Source organism: Calonectris borealis, chromosome 4 (assembly GCF_964195595.1).
Source record: "Calonectris borealis chromosome 4, bCalBor7.hap1.2, whole genome shotgun sequence".
Classification (NCBI taxonomy): domain Eukaryota; kingdom Metazoa; phylum Chordata; class Aves; order Procellariiformes; family Procellariidae; genus Calonectris; species Calonectris borealis.
The window spans coordinates 65,705,966-65,730,138 of NC_134315.1; the positions used below are offsets into that span (position 1 = coordinate 65,705,966).

Consider the following 24,173-nt stretch of genomic DNA (forward strand, 5'->3'; position numbering starts at 1 on the left):
TGACCAGTCAATGAACCTTTGAAAAAACATTGAATGAATATGACATTTTGCATGATAGTTCTAAACCTGGGCAGCATGTGGTGAGGTAGGCTGTATTCTGTAGACCTGACCTATTTAGCTGCGGATCTTACTGTGAAGTTTCACCTCTAAATCTAATTCCAGTATTACTTCCCTTCCGTGAGCATGACTGTGCAGCTGTGGATCCTATGCAAAGCCTTAGCATATGTTTACCTCTGTGGTCTAGAGGACATTGCACATGCTGATATTTCCTTTAGGCCTGTATTTAAATTTTTGCAAAATCAAGATCTCAATGCACTTGCAATATTCTTGTCTGTGTAGCACGGATGTGTAGTATTATAATTGTCCTGGTTTTGACTGGGATAGAGTTAAGTTTCTTCCTAGTAGCTGGTATAGTGCTATGTTTTGGATTTAGTATGAGAATAATGTTGATAACACACTGATGTTTTAGTTGTTGCTAAGTAGTGCTTACACTGGTCATGCTCTGCTTCCCATGCTCTGCCAGATGCAGGAGAAGCTGGGAGGGAGCATAGCCAGGACAGCTAACCCAAGTGGCCAGTGGGGTATTCCATACCATATGATGTCATGTATATAAAGTATACATGTATATAAAGGTGGAGGAAGAAGAAGAAAGGAGGGGACGTTTGGAGTGATGGCATTTGTCTTCCCAAGTAACCGTTACGCGTGATGGAGCCCTGCTTTCCTGGAGATGGTTGAACACCTGCCTGCCGATGGGAAGTAGTGAATGAATCCCTTGTTTTGCTTTGCTTGCGTGCGCGGCTTTTGCTTTACTTATTAAACTGTCTTTATCACAACCCATGAGTTTTCTCATTTTTACTCTTCTGATTCTTTCCCCCATCCCACTGGAGGGGAGTGAACAAGCGGCTGTGTGGGGCTTAGTTGCTGGCTGGGGTTAAACCACGACAATAATATAAACAGAATATAATAATAGTGTAAATGATAATATAAAAGATGAGTTAGCAGAACCCAGTACAATGTGACTGTTCTTAGTTAATCTTTAAGTGCCCGTACATTAATATGATAACAATGATAAATCATGATAATGTGCTAAAACACTAACAAGGACTAAAGATAGTTCTGAATGATATTTTGTGTTAAATTCATTTGCTAAGCAATGCTGAGAACAGCTGCAGAAAATCACAAAGCATTCTTGTATCCTATGTAGCCTACTTTTTTTTCTTTTTACCTTGGTGTGTGGTTTTCTTGTTTTAATTTGGTTTGTTGGTTTTTGTTGGTTTTTTTTTTTTTACTTTGATAAACATAGCCAATTAAGTTCATGATATAATGTGACTGGGTAAACTTAGCTTCCTAGGTACTGGCCCTACTGGAGCTATAACTGTTGGCTTCATGTTAAGCGAATGCATGGGAAATAGGAATAAATGAAACATTTCCATTCTTGGGTCCCCAGTATGTCATTTTAAGATGATCTGCCATTAAACAATGCCTGAGTGATGCTAGAGAGGAGGTGTTAATGCTGTTCCAGCAGTTCTACCTGGCATCACTCCCAGGTCAGCCTGGGAACACTGGTGCAGAGCCTGTACCAGGAATTAATTTTGTTGGAAGCAGCATTGTGATAACAACGTTCAGGTCTGTTCATACCCCTCTATGGAAGGTTAGAGAAGTGACACAACTTCCCGTCAATCTGTGTAGAAGAGTTGATGGCAGCCCAAAATGCAAGACAGACTCAACCTGTGCTTAGTAAGAGGTTCTTTTTCTGTCTAGATGAGTACAAGAAAAAGCCTTTGTTCCCTTTTCACTTTGTGTCTAATGAACATTGCTTAGTGTCAGGATTCTCTAACAGCTCCAGCAGCAAACCAACAAGCAACAAGAGTCACTGAAATGGTGGAGTTGACAGTTTATGGCTAATGGAGGGAGGATCTAGGCTGAAGCGTGCAGGCTCCATGCCTCTCCAGAAGTAATTTCTTGCACATTTTTGGTAGGATGTATGTGCTTAATGTAAAACAAAAATAGTCCTCCTCTCTGAGACCATAGTCTCTGTTAGCTAGATGTACAGGGCTTAAATTTCCGAGGAAGTAATTATTTGCATAGTTTAGGTACAAGAAAGAACACTGACATTCTCACCACACAAGTGTCTCAGAATATTTTTGAACAAGCTGAATGTGTGCAAATTCTTTATGCTTTACATCTGAGGAGAAATAGTACAGTTCAGCACAGGAAAAACTCCAATATGCTATGTTGGATACTGAAATCATGGCATTCACAAACACGTATATATTTCACATATCTAGTCTGCCAAGCCTGTTCCATTCAGTTTATAATATTTCAGTGTTTCTTGAGGTGTAAAATTACATGTAAAAAACACTGTTCCCTGAATCTTGTTTTTTTCAAAGGTAGTAGCTTCAATTGTAAATTGCAAAGACATGCTACCTGTAGATAAAATGTAAATTAGAAAGCCTGAGAGATTGTGAGAGGGAACGGAAATCAGACACAGTTTTGGATAGGACTGAGGTAGGATCAGTCTAGTACATTGCAACTCACAGTAATCTGCTGAAATTATTCTCTCTTGTTATTTCAGAGAATGTGTTTCATTTAAATTATGTATCATGGGGTACTAGCCCCTGTGCAAGCAAAGTAAAGGCAGCTGGCACAAAGGATTAATTCTGATGCTTTTTTATTGCAGAGTCATAGCCCTGTAAGTTAGAGAACCGGGCTAGAGTCATGAGAAGGAAAACAGGACAACATTTTCCTTGCTATTCTCTTGTGGTCAATACATGGCATTTCTGCTGATTGAGTTTCAGTTTGGGAAAGTGTCTGAATCGTTTAATTTATGTTGTATTACTGCGCATATCTATATATATTTATGGAAAATGAACAAGGGTATAAAAATGCCTGTCTTCAGTTTGAACCTGTTCTGTGTAGATTAGGGATGAAATGTTTTTATAACATTGTGTCTTGCCAGTCGTCTACTGCAGTGAATTTTTTGGACTCATTAAACATCCTAGAGGACAAGATGTCTGTACACTCACTCAAATTAATTCATGAACACCTAAACTACTGTGATAAATGACTGAACCCCGAAGAAGGTTCCAATTAAAGTTTACAATTTATTAAACGAATAGAGGCAACCAAACAGCGCTGGGTGTGCCGGGAGTCTCCGCTCCACACACACCATAACGCGGCACTCATCATAAATATATACAGTAAAACATTACATATTCATATAATTTTGTAATATGCCTATACATATGCATGACCTGTCCCCGCTTCATATTAAAATGAGTTCCAAAAGTCATTTACATAGTCCAAGCATGCGCAGTAAAATTAGGGTTAGGGTCTTTTCCTCTCCAGTGGTCGTTCATAGTCTTCTTCACTGTGTCCGTTAGTTGAACTCTGGGCTTCCTTTGTCTATATATGGTCATTTAATTAACTCATCCGTTCCTCGACTCTTGTAATGTAACAAGGCATCGGGTTATCTTGTCCTTTAACACTTATCCTTTCACAGGTGTTCATTATTAGTGATTTACATAGGACACTATCTCATCACAGCTGTTACACAGGAGGCTTGACGAGCCAGCTCAAGGCCTGTCCGCTCTTATCAAGTGGGAGGATGTACCATGGTGAAATCTCAGTCAGGAATTGTTAGTTAATTTATGGCTTAGGCTAGACAATGGCTCTGTTATTAACCCTTAAGTGTTAGTTCCCTCTATCAATCCCCCCTTTTCTAAAAAGTTAGTAAATTCATTTACTATACTAGAATGTTCACTAAGTGGCTTTTGCAAGAAGCAGGAACTATATACATACTATATACATTAACCACTCTGCTAGACTTAGGCTTGTGGTCATAGAAGGGTATGTAGGACAGAAGGTCACACTTCATCACACGAATCAGATGAACATATTTCACACTACTAAAACTTGGTTTTCTCTGTATTTCTAGGTCCTGATTAATTACACTTTCAAAATTTATTTAAAGTTGAAGGATGAACAGACAAGCTTTATTCCAGTAGGAAAACAAGCTAAAACTTTCAGTCTGCATGGGAATGATTGGTATCCTGCTTGCAATGTCTGCAAAGATGCCAGAGTTTACCTTGAGATGCTGCAGGACAAGAGCTGTCTCAGTCAGTCCAGCTTACGGCGCGTTAGCAGGCCTTCACTGGAATTGCAGTGGTTCAATGTGGCATCTTTCAGGTGTGCTCTATTGTAATGCAGGAAGGGTGAAAACCACACTTGTACAACTCGCATAAGGGTTAGGTAAGAACAAATGGCAGCTGAAGACAAAGTTTGGAGGAAGAAAACAGCAGTGATGGTTAGCCAGATTTCAAGCGTCTTATGGTAACTGGTGTGGCCGGTTCTTATTTGTTGTTGTAAATACTGTGCGACAGTATTATATTAAAGATCTTGTGATAGTACAGTCAGGCTCTAATAAAAGTGGAATTTTTCTTCAGTATATGTGTTACCATTTTAAAAAGCTGTGGCATAGAGTAGAGTTAGAACTCTACTTTTAATCAGAATTGTTAGTGGTGGTCCGCTCAGGCCAAAAAAAGCAAAAGACCCTTTTACTATTAGCCCCAACTAAGAACAAAACAAACCAAAAACCTCAGACACCAAACAAACAAAAAACAAAGGAAAGGAACAAACAAAACAAAACAACTTGAGAAAGTAGCAACTGGTTTGGTAAACAATGCAGTCCGGAAAATTGTTATTCAAGCTGATGGGCTATCTAGGTTAAAAATAAAATTTAAAAAAATCCAGTATTGTAAAATACTTCCTGTGAGGTCAGGATCTGGTGTAAGATTTTATCTTTTTTTTGTTTGTTTTTAAGGCTACAGTTTGTATATTGGTAGTTGTAGGTACTTAAATAACAGAAAATCTAAGCCTTCCCCTTTGCCATGACCTGGACAACAGAGTATTGAGGACAGAGAGGATCAGGGAAGACATGGAATGACTGATAAAAGGTGTTTGTACTGATGCAGAGAGGTAAGGGTGGGGGGGAAGGTTACTTTTATAGCCACACTTACAAGTGTTTTAAAGGCTCATTGTGCTTCAGAAACGTCATGTTCCTTTTCCTGTTTCCCACCTTCATTCACAAATTTCTGCCCAGCCCAACTTAAAACTCCCTGCCACTCAAAAGAATATGGAGTCTGTTATTATTCATGCATCCATTGATTTCACACCAAAACCCAGAAATATGTCCTAGGAAAAAAACATGTTAGTCAAAAAAAAAAAAAAAAAAGAAAAGAAAAAAGGTGATGAAAAAAATACTAGATGCTACAGAGAAATATATTATTTTTTTCAGCTGCTCATTTCTACACTCTAAGATGTTTGGATTAAAAAATGAAATACAAAAAAAGAAAGCACTTGGCTGTGCAAGCAAAATTGGATTTTGTTCCTTTGTTTCTGGGGCAGCTATCAGAAGGATGGGTTTTAGTGAAACCCAGTCTTCCTTAACTTTTGTTTTGTTGAGGAATTTGACCCATCCTATTTATATTAGCTTTCAGTGGTGCTTTCGGTAGGTGGATTAAAACCAGGCACCTAGGCCATTATTCCTGACTGAGTGGACATGTAGTTTGTTTTGCTGTGCCTTGGTTTTATTATCTGTCAAATGTGTGTGGAAGAGCTCTTGAGGAGTGTTGTAAACCTGTTTTTGTAAAACATCTACCTCCTACTTTTGCTTAGCACACTGTACTTATTGGAGGAAGAGGGAGGGGGAAGTCTAAAAGGTTGTTATCATCAGGTTTCCTCCCTGTGGAGTATCACTGAACCTGTCTCTTACTGATTTTGCTGAGAAAGCAGTAAACAGTCAATTACCTAGGAAATACATGAACTATGCACGTTATTGCAAAGGGTTTATGTAGTGTAGGGTGTGGAAAGTATGCTCTGATCTGTAGTCTACAGGAGGCTGGAAACCATGTGAAACAAATTTCTCGTCTAAATTCAGGTGTTTTTCATGGACAATGAGTCATTTTTTTGTGAAGCGGCTTTACGACATTCATTGCATGTTGCTGTAGCTCATGCTACCACTTTGAAATAGAGAAGAGGAATCAATCAGCAGGATAATTCCTTGCAAGTGATGTCAGGTCAGTTGGATTTAAGTTGATTTGTCTTATATGCAGCTTCTATGGGAGCTGGAAATGATATCGGAAAATACTTAGGGACAGTAATATCTGATTGTCTGGGCATCTGCTCTGGTTTAGGAAGCAGGGTTCAAACTTATTTACGATACAGGAAATTAGTGTCCTTCAGTGCATTTTTTCAGCTTGGCATTAAAAAGTAGACAGCAGAGCTGGCTGCTTATGCTTGTATTTTGGACACATGGCCTTTGTGAGGTTCAAAAGAACAAGAAATCATGGAATTTCCTAACCTTCTGGAAATAGGAACAGAGAAAGAGGCAGTCTGTCTTAAAATGCACGCTCTGTCAAGGGAGTAATGGCAATGGTTCATGTACAGGCACAAAAGAATACCTCTTACTCCACCTGTGTCATCACGGCAGCAGCAGCCCCTTGCCCCAAAGAAGGGTAGGTACCTCAATGTAAGCAGCCCGTGGACAAGATTGGGGTCACAGACTGCCAGCTGGGCCACCCCAGTAGGTGATGTAGTAGACTGAGTAGACAGTTGCTTCAGAGGAAGCATACTTTAACTGACTTAAAACTATCTAGTTCAAATTCCAATTGCAAATTAGGGACAACAGCATAGAGCTTTGTGCAGGCCAACCGACCGGGTTTTTATACGTGAAATTTCTTCCTGAATATTTACAAAAAGTATTAATAGGTTGAGCTACTAGCCTCGGTATTTTCCAGGTAGGTACTGAAAGGTTGTTATTGGCACTTCCTAGCTGGATTGCAGTGTAGAAATAATGTGAGGGTAAAAGACAAGATGAGGGTAAAATGAGGGGGGAAATGGCAAGAATATGATAAATATGAATGAATTAGGATTGGTGCATGTTATTGGTAGTGTTGACAACATCTCAGCTGTCAGGTCTGTGTAATTAGCAGCAATAAAAGCAGCTGTCAGTGATGGATGCTCGTATTACAGTTACCTGGAACTTTTGCACTGTTTCATGTATTCATGCACTTCATGCACTGTTTCATGTATTCATGTCTATTATAAATTGGGAACAGTCATTTCTGGAAATTCTCCTTAGTTTATTTCTTAATTCATGTTTCAGTATTTCCTCAGTTAGTCGTCTCTTCAGATAGTTTCTTTTGGAAGCGATTATTGCATTTTATGAAGTGACCTAGAAACTGCACCTCTTCTGGCATATCATATATCTTTACTTATTTCTAATAGTTTCTGTCTTTTTCTTGCTGGCTGAACATTTTCCTAAAATTGCCTGAAACGCCAGTCTCTTTTTCAGAAAAACAGCCATGATATTCATTGCCTTTCTAAGAAGAAAAAAATTACTTTATTCATAGACTAGGGCAAGAGTTTGAGGGAATTTATGAACTCACATCTTTTGTTCACCTTGGGACTGAAATAAATTATCTTAAAGTATTCAGTGGACTAGTGCTAGTGTTGTTCTGTGGAACAGAATCAGTTAATACGGATTTCCTCTTCCCCTGCCCCAATTTGGTAAACTGCTTTTGCATAACTTGAGCAAAAATACTACACTTGACCTTGGGAAGAGGAAGCACATTATAGCATTTACAACATGGTGATCAAGCTGCAGCCTGTCAACTGGTCAGTTTTGTCCTGTCCATTTTGCCATGTTTACATGCTGGAAATGTTGCTATATTCTTTTTCTAATGTATTTCCAATTATCTTGTAAATGGCTACTTTTTTTTTCTTTTTTTTTTTTTCTTTTTTAAGGGATATACACAGCAGTGTCTAAAATGTGAATGTGTCTGGCAATGTTGATTTAATGTTGTAGTTTGTGCAATCGTAAGCTTTTTCTGCGATCTTTCTGCCAGACAGTGTAGCTTTGGAGTGAAAGGCTATGACCAGACTGGCAACTCTCAGATGGCACAAGCACCTCACAGACCTCTCCAGCAGAGGATCAGGTTTTTTTCGAAGCAGGCTACACGTGAGCATGTATTATTTTTTTGAACTTTGAGGATTTAGACTTGGAAGTATGTTTAGGAGATATTATTAACTACAGCTGGTTGAAGAAAATGTTGGTAGAAGACAATTCATTACAAAAAGTGCTTTTAAGAGAACAGAAACATTTGCTTGTGGGAGGGAGGAAATTAAAGAAAATTGATCAAAGACTAAATATTTCAATTCATTTGTGTTTTCCTGTACTCTAAGCAATATGTTTTCTTAGGGTTTTTTGCTTGAAATTTTGACTGCTAAGGTTTTCTTTCTAGTTTTCAGTCTTTTTTAAAGTGTTGGATATACTGCAGGTTGGAAAATGCAGTTCCAATGACTGTTAGTAGTGTGGGAACTTGAGCGTACTAGAAAGAGTTGCAGTCCATCAGCCTTGAGACATTTGTCTGCTAGTGTTTAAGTATTAATATATTTTATATATATGCATTTTTCATATGTTTTTCATAATATTCATACCTGTTGAGAAGTCTAGAAGGTAGGAACTGAATAAGAGTAAAATTAGGCAAGGTACTGCTAGCTTCTGCCTAGTTCAGGAAAGGTTTACATTTGTAGTTAAACTGTAAAAGCACTAGGAAGTGAATCCAGAAACCCTTATGTTTGCTGGTCTGTTGCTCATTCAAGTGGCAATTACTTTCTTGTGGTATATACTCCTTGCCTGCTGCAAGAAAAGACCTAAGCGTAATTGTGACTTTACTGGCCAACATATGTTTCAGGAATAGAAAACGATCCGCTATTGAGCCCTCGATAAAGGCTGCCACCTGAAAAACATGTTAAAACCCTGAAACCTTAATCTAAAACTCTAGAGCCCTGGCATATGACTGAGTTCTACATTTTTCATTCATGTTTACATTTCTAGTTTAGGACAGTGAATGCCAGTGCTGCAGTGGAATTGTGCGAGGGTCGTGTGATGCTTTATGAGCACAGGCCTCCACTGAGGCTGCTGTGAAGCTGCACTGTCCCTGTGGGAGCTCTAGGAAGCATTTGTGCCTTGGGCACACATTAAATAGCTGAGACTTTCCTCGAACAAAAAGGGCATGTGGGTTTATATCACCCTGAAGAGCTTTCTTTTCTTTAGATGACTATGTGCATTACGCACACATGTAAGGGGTGTGATTATTATTCCTGCTATGTAATACTGATCTGATGGCCTGTGTGCATGAATGTCGTGGTTTAACCCCAGCCAGCAACTAAACACCACGCAGCCACTTGCTCACAACCCCCACCTCCGGTAGGATGAGGGAGACAATCGGGAGAGCACAAGTAGAAAAACTCGTGGGTTGAGATAAAAACAGTTTAGTAGTGGAAATAAACCCAAGTAGAACAGTAATAATAACAATGATAACAACAACAATAACAGAATGTACAAAGCAGGTGATGCACAATACAACTGTGAACCGACTGCTGACCGCGTGTCACGAATGGGGGGACGAGCCCCCCCCCCGTTTATACTGAGCATGATGTCATATGGTATAGAATACCCCATTGGCCAGCTGGATCAACCGCCCCAGCTATGCTCTCCCGACAGCTTCCCCTGCACTTGGCAGAGAATGGGAGGCCAAAAACTCCCCTGTGCAAGCACCACCCAGCAACAACCAAAGCATCAATGGACCATCAACGCTCCTCTCACACCAAACCCAAAACACAGCACACCCCCCCCAAGCTACTGGGAATAAAGTTAACTCTGTCCCAGCCGGAACCAGGACAGTATCCACCCCTTATTCTATATCATCTACGTCATGCCCAGGCCTCATGTTTTCCAATACATTCCAATTAATCATCACCACTTTTCCTGCCTTTTGATATATACACATAGATATCATTCCCTTAGTCCATGGGCGATCCCTCTAAAATGTCCATTAAGTTCATTGAGTCCATGACTGTGGGCTCCATCTATCATAACAGTCTTTCAGGGCAGGAGAGATGGTGTGTGGTGGTGGATTGTTGCATGCTGAAGCCAATTCTGGTTCCATCATCACTGTGCTCGTCCGGTTCTATCATTGTTGCACTTTGCTTGGTTTCATCGGAGTTCCTTCTTCATTAATCTGGGTGATTCTTACTGCAATACCATTGATAGCAACAATGTGTGATGCACAGTATTATATAGTAATTAACGTCATACAATTCAGTTCATTGGCTATTTTCACCCAAAATCAAATCCCCTTGAGGTACACAGTGGAATTCCCCATCCTTTCGCATTACCCACTAAGTGCACCTGCCAGAGGCAGGAGTAACCCAGACTGCCTCCCTCAGCATATTTCTTATGTGCACGACAGGGACTTTATCCCCCTCTACAGTACGCCAGGGTTTGGACTGGGCAGGCCCAGCTCGGGTGACAGACCCCCTAGTGTTGACTAACCAGGTAGATTTTGCTAAATGTGTATCCCAATGCTTGAATGTCCCACCCCCCCATTGCCCTCAGTGTTGTCTTTAGCAGTCCATTGTATTGTTCGATTTTCCCAGAGGCTGGTGCATGGTAGGGGATGTGATAGACCCACTCAGTGCCATGTTCTTTGGCCCAGGTGTCTATGAGGGTGTTTCGGAAATGAGTCCCGTTGTCTGACTCAATTCTTTCTGGGGTGCCATGTCGCCATAGGACTTGCTTTTCAAGGCCCAGGATGGTGTTCCGGGCGGTGGCATGGGGCACAGGGTATGTTTCCAGCCATCCGGTGGTTGCTTCCACCATGGTGAGCACATAGCACTCGCCTTGGCGGGTTTGTGGGAGTGTGATACAATCAATCTGCCAGGCCTCCCCATAATTTATATTTCAACCATCGTCCTCCATACCAAAGAGGCTTTACTCGCTTGGCTTGCTTGATTGCAGCGCATGTTTCACATTCATGGATAAGCTGGGCAATAGTGTCCATGGTCAAGTCCACCCCTCGATCACGAGCCCTTGATGGCCTGGAGTGTCATGGGCCCACCGAGCTATAAACAGTTCACACTTATGTTGCCAGTCCAGATCCACCTGAGCCACTTCAATCTTAGCAGCCTGATCCACCTGCTGGTTGTTTTGATGTTATTCAGTGGTCTGACTGTTGGGCACGTGAGCATCTACAGGACGTACTTTTACAGTCAGGTTCTCTACCCGGACAGCAATATCTTGCCACAATGCGGCAGCCCAGATGGGTTTACCTCTGCGCTGCCAGTTGTTCTGCTTCCATTTCTGCAACCACCCCCACAGGGCATTTGCCACCATCCATGCATCAGTATAGAGATAAAAGTACTGGCCATTTTCCTCGTTCATCAATATCCAAAGCCAGCTGAATGGCTTTCACTTCTGCAAACTGACTCGATTCACCTTCTCCTTCAGCAGTTTCTGCAACTTGGCATATAGGACTCCATACAGCAGCTTTCCACCTCCGATGCTTTCCCACAAGACAACAGGACCCATCAGTGAACAGGGCATATTGCTTCTCGTTTTCTGGTAGTTTGTTATACAGTGGGGCCTCTTCAACACACGTCACCTCCTCCTCTGGGGATATTCTGAAATCTTTGCCTTCTGGCCAGTTCGTGATCACCTCCAAGATTCCTGGGCAACTGGGGTTTCCTATTCGGGCCCGTTTTGTGATCAGTGCGACCCACGTACTCCGCGTAGCATCGGTTGCATGATGTGTAGAGGGGACCCTCCCTTTGAACATCCAGCCCAGCACCGGCAGTTGGGGTGCCAGGAGGAGCTGTGCTTCAGTACCAACCACTTCCAAAGCAGCTTGAACCCCTTCATATGCTGCCAATATCTCCTTCTCAGTTGGAGTGTAGCGGGCCTCGGATCCTCTGTATCCCCGGCTCCAGAACCCTAAGGGTCGACCTCCAGTCTCCCCTGGGGCTTTCTGCCAGAGGCTCCAGGTAGGGCCATTCTCCCCGGCTGCGGTGCAGAGCACATTCTTTACATCTTGTCCTGCCCGGACTGGCCCAAGGGCTACTGCCTGAACTATCTCCTGTTTAATTTGTTCAAAGGCTTGTCGTTGCTCAGGGCCCCATTTGAAAGTGAGGCTTGATAGAGGGGGCTTACAATCAGGCTGTAATTTGCAATATACATTCTGCAAAAGCCCGTAATGCCTAAGAAGGCTTGTGTTTCCTTTTTGCTAGTTGGTGGGGACATGGCTGTTATTTTGTTGATCGATCTTGCCATTTTATTCCTAAAAACTGGATCTCCTGTGCAGGTCCCTTGACCTTACTTTGTTTTATGGCAAAGCCGGCCTTCAGAAGGATATGGACTATTCTCTCCCCTTTCTCAAAAACCACTTCTGCTGTGTTGCCCCATACGATGATGTCATCAATGTAGTGCAGGTTCCGGAGCCTCACCCTGTTCCAGTGTGGTGTGGATCAGTCCATGGCAAATGGTAGGGCTGTGTTTCCACCCCTGGGGCAGTCGGTTCCAGGGGTACTGGACGCCCCTCCAAGTGAAAGCAAACTGTGGCCTGCACTCTGCTGCCAAAGGGATTGAGAAGAACGCATTAGCGATGTCAGTTGTGGCGTACCACTTGGCTGCCTTTGACTCCAGTTCGTATTGAAGTTCCAGCATGTCCGGCATGGGCAGCACTCAGTGGTGGCGTGACTTCGTTCAGGTAGTCTACTGTTAGTCTCCACTCTCCATTAGACTTTTGCACTGGCCATATGGGACTGTTAAAGGGTGAGCGAGTCTTGCTGATCACTCCTTGGCTCTCCAGTTGACGAATCAGCTCATGGATGGGAAGCAGGGAGTCTCGGTTGGTGCGATATTGCTGCTGGTGCACTGTTGTGGTAGCGATTGGTACCTGTTGTTCTTGGACCTTCAACAAGCCCACAATAGAAGGGTCCTGTGAGAGACCAGGCAAGGTGGACAGCTGTTTAATTTCCTCCATCTCCAGGGCAGCTATACGAAAAGCCCACTGGTACCCCTTTGGGTCCTTGAAATACCCTCTCCTGAGGTAGTCTATGCCAAGGATGCACGGAGCCTCTGGGCCAGTCACCATGGGGTGCTTCTGCCACTCATTCCTGGTTAGGCTCACTTCGGCCTCCAACACAGTTACCTCTTGGGATCCCCCTGTCACTCCAGAAATACAAATGGGTTCTGCCCCTCTATAGCTTGGTGGCATCAGGGTACACTGTGCACCGGTGTCTACGAGAGCCTTATATTCTTGTGGATCTGATGTGCCAGGCCATCGAATCCACACAGTCCAGTAAACCCGGTTGTCCCTTTCCTCCACCTGGCTGGAGGCAGGGTCCCTCTAGTCCTGGTCATCGTATTCGCTACCCACTTCTTGTAAGTACGAATCAGAATTGCCTTTATTAAGGTCAGAAGTGGAATCAGCCCTTCTACTCTGTCTGGGGAACTGCTCCCTGGAGACTGGAGCAGCAGTTTTCCTGGAAGAATCCCCTTTTGTGGTTGTTTTTCCTTGCAACTCACGTATCCGTGCCTCTACGGTCGAGCTAGATTTTTTCCATCCCACTTCCTCATGTCCTCTCTGTGGTCACACAGGTAAAACCACAGGGTGTCCCGGGGTGTGTACCCACGGTATCTCCTCTCTTGAGCAGAGGGACGCTTACTCCTAATGGCTGAGACACTGGCCCATGCAGATGGGGAGCAGGACATGTCCTCTTTGAGTTGCTGGACCTCCTGAGACAGTTTCTCCACAGCAGAGACACAGACCTGTAGGGAGGAAGAGAGACTTTCTTCGTATTGCTGGAGTTGGCCAGCCAGTTCATCCACCGTTTGTTCCTCTCCATCTTTCCAGGTCATTACCACCAATGAGTTTGCATGCAATGCTGGTGCGCTCCGTACAAACTTCCGCCATGTGGGTCGGGTGCATTTGGCTTCATCTGGGTCTTTGGGTAACTGCTCATTGTTCAGGTCATCATAAATCACTTCCAGCACGGCTAATTCCCTCAGGTACTGGCTACCTCTCTCCATGGGGGTCCACTTGCCTGGGTGGCATATAACATCTTCCTTGAAGGGATACCTTTCCTTCACGCCTGACAGGAGTTGCCTCCAGAGGCTGAGGGCTTGTGCCCCTTGTCCAATCGCTTTGTCAATGCTCCCTTCCCTAGAAAGGGATCCCAGCTGCTTGGCTTCCCTACCCTCGAATTCCAGGCTACTGGCCCCGTTATCCCAGCATCGGAGCAGCCAGGTGACAATGTGCTCACTAGATGACGACTGAAATCTTTTCGCACATCTTGCATCTCACTCAGGGATAGGGATCAGGTGGTTACCTTCTCAGTTATGTGTTCTGCCTCTTTGTCTTCGTCTTCTCATGATGGCCCTGGTTCATTTTCATCCCTTACTAAACAAGCTGATTTTCTTGTGTATTTCCTCTTTTGTATAGGGGTGACTGATACCGGCACGGGTTCATTCTGTGTCGCAGGGGTTGGGGTAGCCGCAGTGCCTGCTGTGGCGGGCAGGGTAGCCACAGGGCCTGTTGTTTTATCATCGGCTCCTGAGACCTTCTCTTTCCCTTGAGGGTTCTGAGTAGTGTTAAGCAAGGCTCGGTAGGCGTGGGCCAGGCCCCAGCACATTGCAGTGATTTGCGTCTCCCTAGAATGGCCAGGGTGACAGCATACTTTTTCCAAATATTCTACTAATTTTTCAGGATTCTGCACTTGTTCAGGGGTGAAGATCCAAAACACTGGGGGTGCCCACCGTCCTAGGCATTTGCCCATGCTATACCACAGACCCTGCCACTCATAACTATCCAGCTTTGGGGCAGATCTCTGGATGATATTCTTAAGTTGCATATTAACCTTGGATAAAACCAAAACAATATTCCCAAGGAGTACCAATAGATGTATCTTAACTATCCAGGGATGTTCAAGGTACGGACAAGTTATTGTAACGCAGGAGACGACATCATAGAGGAAGGTAGGGAAGGTGCCATTCTGTATTTCCTCCATAAAAAACCTTTCAGAGGAAGAGGTATAATTGCTAATGGTCTCCATGAGGTGGTACCCGAAATACAGTGACGGCTTCATTACAAATCCCAAATACCAAATAACCCCCAATGCCAGCGTTTTAGTAACAAATCTCCCGGGCAAAACAACACTAATCACTGCTGAGCACAGCAGACTACAAAACCCAACTCCAATCTTTAAGAGGTACAGTAAAAACAAGAGCATGGTGCAGATCAGATAAATTAATATTGAGAACAGATGAATCAATATTGTGACCAGCAACTGTTAACAGATTTAAATTCCTTAATACGCTCCAGTTAATCTGTTGTTATCTCAACCCTTCGTGGCCCACACTGGGTGCCAAAAAGGACTGTCGTGGTTGGTTTAACCCCAGCCAGCAACTAAACACCATGCAGCTGCTCGCTCACCCCCACCTACGATAGGATGGGGGAGAGAATCGGAAGGGCACAAGTAGGAAAACTCGTGGGTTGAGATAAAAGCAGTTTAATAATTGAAATAAACCCAAGTAGAACAGTAATATAATAACAATGAGAACAACAACAATAACAGAATATATGAAGCAAGCAATGCACAATGCAACTTCTCACCACTCGCGGACCACGTGTCGTGAACAGGGGGGAGAGCCCTCCCCTCCCCCCACAGTTTTTATACTGAGCATGACATCACATGGTATAGAATACCCCATTGGCCAGCTGGGTCAACTGCCCTGCTATGCTCCCCCCGACAGCTTCCCCTGCACTTGGCAGAGAATGGGAGGCCAAAAAGTCCCTGGTGCAAGCACCACCCAGCAACAGCCAAAGCATCAATGGGCCATCAACGCTCCTTTCACACCAAACCCAAAACACAGCACACCCCCCAAGCTACTGGGAATAAATTTAACTCTGTCCCAGCCAGAACCAGGACAATGGAGCTTTACAAAATGTGTAGTGTTTATACCCTCCAAGCTTCTAGTCTAACTGGGATGAGTATTAGGCAGATGGGTTAATGATTTATAGGGAGTAGATTTAATCAAGTGTGAAGGGGTGAACAAAATAGAAGAGTATTTACATTGCTATTTTGTGTGAGCCTAAAGAAAGCTTGGCACTATGCGCATCAGAAGGTGTTCTAACTGTGGGGTAGGTAATTGAGTCACAGCTGAAGAAGAAACCAAAAACAGAAGACAAAGCTATGGATTGCAACATTTTTGGAACGATACATAAGAAGGTGCTAAATTGAAGAGCTTGAGAATTACTCTTGCATTTACATTTAGGCAGTCAAAAATAGGGTAAGGTTGTGTTCTTGTACTTCTTAAATTCTTTAATAAAAGTAATTCATATAAAATACATGTTTACCCTGATCATGGCAACGTATCACTTTGTGGTACCCATCTCGGATCTTCCAGTCCAAACTCTTTCAAAGTATCACAAAGGTTTGTCATTTAAGTTATTCTTTAGTGTTTCTCTCTCTCTTGCTTCCTGGCATTACTCACCGCAGAGTTCTTCTGGTGACAAAGACTTTCTCAAGGATGCTCAGCTTGATCTTGCTAGGATATACCATACCTTATTAATGGTAGTGTTTTGGGGAGAAGAGAGAAGTTTTCAATCCATCTGGTGTACCCAGGTAAATTAAACTTATTCCTGTACAGTCCTTAGCCCCCTTGGCTTACTAGATTAGAAACCCATATTTGTTGCTTTTCACCCCTTTGCCCAGCTCTGAGGTGAGCTGAGATACAAAAGACAATACAGTTCTTGATGTCATTTCACATTTGAATTATATTCAGTACCTGTGAAAATCTTGATTTCATATGAGGTGTTTGACCTTGCGTGTTAGATTTTGAAAGCCTTTTATCCCTGTCTCTGAGCTCTCTGGTTCCTCAGCAGAGTCAAGTATTTCTGAAAACTTTGGACAGCTACCTGAGAGTAGGAGAGGCAGACAATTACCCGATTGTCCAAAACATCTGCACTGTATCTCTGCTTTAATGCACTTACAGCATTTCTCTACAACTGTGGGGATGCCCATGCTTTTAAATGGTGCTGTGTGCCTCTGACTGGCAGAATCAATTCCAAATTGCTGTTTACCCATATCAAGGAGTCTTTCCCTACAGTCAGAAAGATGTAGGAGCTAGTGTCTCTGTGTCTTGGTGGCTATGAGGAGGGAGAAATTACAAAACAGCCTGTTTTGCTTTCTATTTTCTCTTTTCCCAAACCGTTTGTCTAGAAAATTGCCCAGTTTGCCTCTTTGGCTCCTTTTTTTTTTACCAAAGCACTAGCAGAAGCCCTTCTTTGGTTAAATGGAGCATGCTAAGAGGGCACCTCTGCCCTTACACCTTCAGCTTAGTTTGCAGTGATGTGAAGAACAGTTTTTACATTGTTACTGGAATCTTGATATGCTGCCTTCCATTTCAGTACTGTAGAAACTTTCATGTTGCTGTATTAGTTCACCTCCATGAATCGCTTTCTCTCTTCCTCTTTCTTCGGTTGTTTTAATGAATGGCTTATGAAAAATTGCATTTAAAATTTTACATTTGGAATGGATGACACACTTTTCTGAATATATAGTGTCTGATGTAAAAGGTTAATCCCCAAGTCCCTCAAATCATTGAATCTTTTGCCACTCAGCAAAGTAGGACCAAACATATCTTTATGCTGTCTCCATATTCTGTTATGTATCTCCAAGGATATGATGTGATGATCTGATGTGATGAAAACTTAGAGAGAGAGAGAGAGAGAGAGAGAGAGAACAATTTACTTTCAGAAAGTGAAATTGGGAAATGTAAGTAGAAAAATAGCTCTGCAATTGCAACTAGAGAAGAATGTGATGGCCCATGAAAATGCAATGTCTTTCATGTGGTAATGTTTTTATTTGCTACAGAAAGGTAACTACAGGAAAGTATTTTGCAGCAGAGTTATCTTTTTTTAATGTTGCTGTTTTAACTTCACCTGAGTTGTTTTGTGCCACTTGGCACAGGAAAGTAGACTAAATTTAGTATGTATTCCTGCTGGCCATTTCACACTTGGAAAAGAACCAAAGCTAGGATTATTTTCATGCACAATTCTGAGTGTGCTACATCCCAGCTCTCCGAAGTCCATGCCCATTGAAATAAACTGCTGGGCCCTCTGCAGGGGTCAGTGTTTTGTGGGGTAATATTTGAAGTGAGCCAGCATCCTAGGCTAATGGAGACTGGCCGTGGGATTCAAGAAAGTCCACACTCCTCCCCTTTATCTCTTGTCCCTATTCCTTTATTTAATCCATGACAGCCTGTTAAAAATGGAAGAACCTTGAAAAAGAGAGAGATTCTAAATACATCTCCTGAAATGGCAGAGGCTTGAGAAGGCTGCTGTAGTGCGCACAACAGAGATTCAAAGTTTCTGTTGCAGCAAAGCCAGAACATGGGCGTGCTTGTATCTGCTTCTCATGGTCTCTCACAGAAGATTCACAGGTAAGTATAAGAATCCGTAAATAACCATATAGGACATTATCTGCCCAGTAAGCCTCAAATAGGAGGACCCTAACTGAAGTACTAAACTAGAACATCTTATTTCCTGTTACCATTAGCTATTATAAACCTGATAGCCTTGCATGTAAAGGCTCAAATGCCTCTATTAAATTCCTGGCCTCGGTGCACTTTCTGCAACAATAAATCAGTTCCGTGGTCTAAAAAGAAATGTACATGAAGAAGTGTTTCTACTTACTGTCTTTGAAATTCCCTTTTGTCAAAGTTACTTTGTTCCAATGATACAGAACAAAGAAAAAAAAAATTGTGACAGTTAGCCTTTGCATTTTAACACACCCTTCCTTGTTTTACTTGTATACAAGAACCTAACAGGAACATGACTTAGGTTTAATCATTCCTTACCTGTCCAGTCTAAGTTCACAAAACTGTAAATTTTTTTCTAATGTGCTAGTTTGTGGTCATCTTTATAACACGTAACTAACAATAACCTTCACAATTCTGTATGTTCACATTAATCAGCTACTGTATTTCTGGTTTTGCTTATGGGAAGACAAATGACACTGTTGCAGCAACACCACTCAGCAGCAGTAGATATGCTTTCTTTAAATAGTTCCCCTCTCATTGTTTTGTCAGACCCTAGAACTTTAATTGTATTCACTGGATATATAATTATCATTATTATTCCTCGTAGTAATGGGTAGTTTTATTTCTTTTTGTTTTATTTTTGGTCTAGCTGCTAAATATAGTAAGCTAAGTTTTTTGCAAATCGTGTGTCAGGCATGAAGAAGTTGGGCATCAGTGAAAGCGTAGGTGCTGTGCTTCAGTTTTTGTGTAGTTAAGGGCTTGATTAATGTAAGAACTTCATGGCCAAATCTGATGTAGCACTTAAAGAGAAGTGCCTATTTGGAGAAAGGAAAACAAACCTACGTGAGTTTAGTAGCACATAGTGATTGTAGTATCAGTGTACACATGCTACATCTAATGCATGCAGACAGCCAAGGAAGCTAAAGAAGAAAACATTGTGCAGTTGTGTGCATCAGCTTCTAGGCTGAAAATCGTTCTGTATTAGTATTTTATTTAGCACAAAGCCAATTATCCTTTGAAAAACTTTTACCCAGCATTAGCTACAGCTAGATTGGAGCAAGGTAACACCCACTTTTGCTGGGTTTGTACCCTGCCTGACTCGAAGAGAGTCTTGGTTTCTTTAGTCTTCCTGCACTGGTATGACATACATTCTAAACAGCAGCATAGGTAAACGGATATAGCCCAGCAGCAGCTGTTCTTTCTAATCTCACATCGTATTAGATTTAATTGTTGATCATCAGAAACACAGGGCCTCTTCTTACTCCATTAAGAATTTTTTCTCATATGTTTAGAGTTAATCAACACAACCCAGAAAGTATCAAAATATTTTCTGTGTATTCTTAAACAAGATGTAAGTGCCATTTGATACTAACAGTTTGCAGTGATTTTGCAGTAAATCCTGCTTGCATCCCTGAGATGAATAGTTCTAGTAGCGTTTTTGTTATGGGAGTAATTAAAATTTACAAATGTTAAAGCTTAGGAACGGGAAAAGCTTTTCAGAAGGGAAGGAATCTGGATTTTAGTTGTTTGAGAAATAAGCTGTTTTGTAGCTACAGAATTTACAGTGTAATCTGCTCATGGCCACAGACTTGTACTCCAGAACTAAGCCTCTTTACATTTTTTAGAGTAATAGTATTTTTAGTTGTGTAGCTACTGTATTAATATGTAAATACAAACCAAAGTGGGGATTGAGCATCCAGACTTTGCAAACAACTGAAGTTGTGTCCTTGCTTTGAGCAGAGAGGTTGGATAATAGATTTCCCAAGGTCCTTTCCAATGTGAGTGATTCTGTGATTCTGTTCCTGAATAACTATGAGGTGTAAATTGGCCAGCTCAGTTCAGTGGCCAATTATACAGTTCTTTTAAAGTTATGATGATAAATACGGATGTTTCAGTTAGGCAAGTTATTCCATAGTCCTAAACTGCTTTTTGAATCTCCATCATACAAACTTTGATATAAGAAAGATGAGCATTGGTAGAGTGTAATATAATTTTTTATCAAATAAGTAAAAGCATGGCTAAATATTATTGTTTACATAATTTGATTCTCTTACACCACCAAACCCATAAATTTTTCCTCTAAACTGAATGAAACAGTCACAGAAATCACTGTTTACCATAGTCCCACAAAATGAAGGTACCCTGAAACAGCATTTATAACTGGATCTAAGTGCCCTGGTCTTTCATACATTTCTCCTGAAGTTTTGCTTTTGACTAGGATATTCATTGTTTTTACATGCACCCTTTGTTAATGGGGTGGTTAACTTGCATAACAGAGCAGCATATGCAGAATGAGATCCAAGAGCATACAGTTCAACATATTAGAAATTAATTCTGAACTGTTAGAGTTGAGAATATATAGTTTAGTCAAATCTATTAATTTTATTAATACTGCTTGATGCAGACAGTAATTGAGTATTTTTCTCTATGTATTCTATAGAATAAATGTCATTTTCACCAGTCATACAGTGCCAGGGCCATCTGTGTTGAAGGCAAATTTAACTGAATTTGAATTAGGTTTGGAGGTTGTGCTCTGACTTGGGAGTGTATTAAAAATAGTTTTGATGTGGTTCATTACATACCTTCAGGCAGTTTTACCAATGTAAAGTTTTACAAATTTCTGAAAGGGCAGAATTTTTCATTCAACTGTGCTGAGATGGTTACCTCAATTTTTTGTCCTTTTTTTTTTTTCCCCAGAAAGAGAAAGCAGATTAAAACCAAGTGCCAGAATAGAAAAAATGCAGCCAAAAAAAAAAAAAAATCTTGCTTTTACCATTGTGGTAAAGGTTGTTATCTTATGGTAGGCAAGTAGTAAGTGTTTTACTGTGCTCAGCTCTTTCCAATTAGGTTTTTTTTCATTATTTGGTGACAATAGTAGCCATGGTCTTGCACACTTACCACTGGAGGTTCATCCTGTGCAAATTCAGAGCTGCTTCCAAGATCAAACTCTAATTTAATGCCTCTAGGAAGTGGCTAGATTTTATTTTCTCTTTGAATTTGCATCAGAAAATGAAGATATTCAGCTACAAATGAAAGGATGGTATGAGAGATTATGACAAGATCATAATAAACTTGGACTAATTAATCTGCTGCAGCATCTCACAGAAGCACGTTCTTCCTCTGATAGTACCTGTTCGTGAAAGTAAGTATTACTTAGGTATGTGATATCTTGGACTATTATAACTTGGGCATTTACACCAGGTATTGTTAAGTGTGGAAATCTGACTCATAATAATTGACTTGAGAATACATGGGAAGCTGGTAGCCAGGCCAGACTTGGAGCTCATTTGTTCCTGTCTTCTGAATGTGAGCTGTGATCCTCAGGAAAACCTGCTTATCAGTCCCCTATCTTTTCAGTTTGTATGCTCTTTTCCCTTTCATATGTATTTCGTCCGAAAGCCTTTTCAGTGCTATTCCTAAGTTCTTTCTCTACCACTCTCTTTTCTCTTCCAGCAGTTCAGTGTTGAGCTGCTTGCATGATTCTTGTGAATTTTTACATGCCATCACTTCTCATCCCAGTGGAAGATGATCTGTTTCTGCTGGGATTTAACCTTAATTACCCTGTTTACATCATTGCTTTCCCCAGTTATTCCAAGAATAATTAAAATGAGAGCATAGACACAACAGAAGAACACTTTTTCCCAGTAGAAGCACTCTCCTTGTCTGTTATTAATCCACTTGTGAATTTCAGTTCATATTTATCCTCTGTCAGGTCTTGAAACTTCTTGCCAAGCAGTGGGTCCCATTGAAGCTGATATTGAAAGTGCCCTGTTGTTGCAGTGCTCTAAATTAGATATGGAAAAAAAATTAAGTTCTATAAAAATTGCTGATAAGCCTGAAGGTCTGGTCTTTGAAGACCAATTTGAGAGGATATTCGAACATATATATCCCAATCATAACTGGCAGCAATTATATGAAAAATTTGGGTAAATTGCAGCCCTTCTTTCTTGATCCAGCATGTTAAAGAAGACAGAGCCCACGTACGAAATTCCATAGGAGTCTGGGGATCAGAAATTACCATTCTCTCCCAGTTCACTTTCTCACGCTATGTGACTTTGGTCAGGTCTTTGTTGTTTCATACATTCAGGATACAAAGATGCTAAATGGAAAGATGCAGTATACCAACAATATTCTGCAACATCTGTATCGTTCTTCCTGTTGTTTATATGGAGCAGAATAGCCAAATTTCAATAAAGGAAAAATACAGTTACTGGAGTGAGAGCATTACTCAAAGCTTCAGAGAACTGGTAAGTTACTGTGATAAGAGTATATATTTTCCGATGAAGGAGAGAGGAATTCCAGTACTGGAAATGCATGAAATGATTCAAACACATTTTCAAAACAGGAATCATTAATAATTCATAAATGTTAATCTTTGAACATTAGTGTTTTTCAAAAAGGGTTGTAAGTGACAGCTGAATTGATAAATTGCCCCCTTTCACTGAAGTGGGACAGGATTTTTTTTTTTAAATAACTTTAAATGGTTGTGCTGTTTCATTAATTTTTTTCATGCTCTGAATCTTTCTGTTCATGAATGAAATATAATGAGGCAGCAATAAATACTTTAATTAGCCTTTTGTGACACAAGTATAGAACTACATGACTGTGAAGATAGGGAACACATTCACTGCACCCTGTGCTCATGTGATGTATTTGGATGGTAATATCAAATAAGCAGAAATGCTGGATTTGGTTCTTGATATGAATATATATAGTTTCACCTTGTTGTTGAGATTATCACACTTGATGGGACTGGGAATAGGTTATAGCATATTATTGGGGGATGTCCTGTGATTTTGTTAAAACCTTCCAGTTTGCAGCCATACTGTGCCAGCTTTAAATCTAGTAATGTTTTAGATACAAGTAGTTCTGTCTATGATACCTTCAGCTGCCATTTGATTTCTGTTTAAATTGGAACTTGTACGTTTTAATTTCTTTTTTCTTCACACGGGGTTATTTTTTAAATTAAGATTTCAAGGATTTGTTTCCAATTTGTTTTGTTGTAGGGCATGTAAATACCTCTCAGAGTACAGCCTCAGGAGTGTGGGAGATGGTGAGAACAGCACCGGGCTAGTTTGGGACTTGATTCATTTAAACTGCAGCAATACTGGTTTAAATACATGTCAAACAGCTGCTGCAGCTTTTCTCATCAAGAACCTTGTTTCAACCCTGGATCAGTGTATTTGACATAGATGATTTTGCTGTGGGGTGAGTCCTGCCTGTCCAGGCTGTGATGAAGAAAGCAGTATCGCAGCAGGGCAGCTGGGTCCTTCATCTCTCTGAATTAAAAAGTTATATGGAACTTTTCTGAGGCTCCACATTTGTCTCCCGAATTGTCACAAAAAAAGCTTTAAATATGCTTTGACAGGCCAAGGCAATATCCATTGGGCATGAGGGATTTGCCTGTTGATTAGGAGATGTAGGGATGAGAAACCATCACGGGGATATTTTCTGAAAAGAAAGTGGCTGTGATGCTTTCTCCAGACAAGAGAGCTTGTTAAGTGTCAGCTAAAGAATCAGCTTAGGGGCAACGTGGTGAGTGCAAGTGCTGAGATCTCCTCCGACCAGTACAGCAACAGTTCAGGCCCCTCAGGCTCAAAGTTTGCATCTATTGGACCTAAGGCAAACACAGGCTCCCCATTCACGGTCCAGAATTATGTGAACAATAGTTCAGTCTGGGAAGGAAGGCTCCCTAGGCCAAAAGACTGGTTGTCAAATTGCCCAGACA

At 41.4% G+C, this 24,173-nt stretch overlaps 1 protein-coding gene across 17 annotated transcripts in view; it reads left to right on the forward strand.

Annotated features, from left to right (window-relative positions):
• Nucleotides 1-24,173, forward strand: part of MAPK10 (mitogen-activated protein kinase 10) — a 207,532-nt gene that overhangs the window by 78,139 nt on the left and 105,220 nt on the right. For 2 of the 17 annotated variants that reach the window (XM_075149919.1, XM_075149920.1), the window contains exon 1: nt 18,165-18,346. The exons of the other annotated variants lie outside the window; for them this stretch is intronic. The gene's annotated coding sequence lies outside the window, so the exon portion shown is untranslated. Of the gene's footprint in view, nt 1-18,164; nt 18,347-24,173 lie in introns of those variants that run through there. 17 annotated transcript variants of the gene reach the window in all.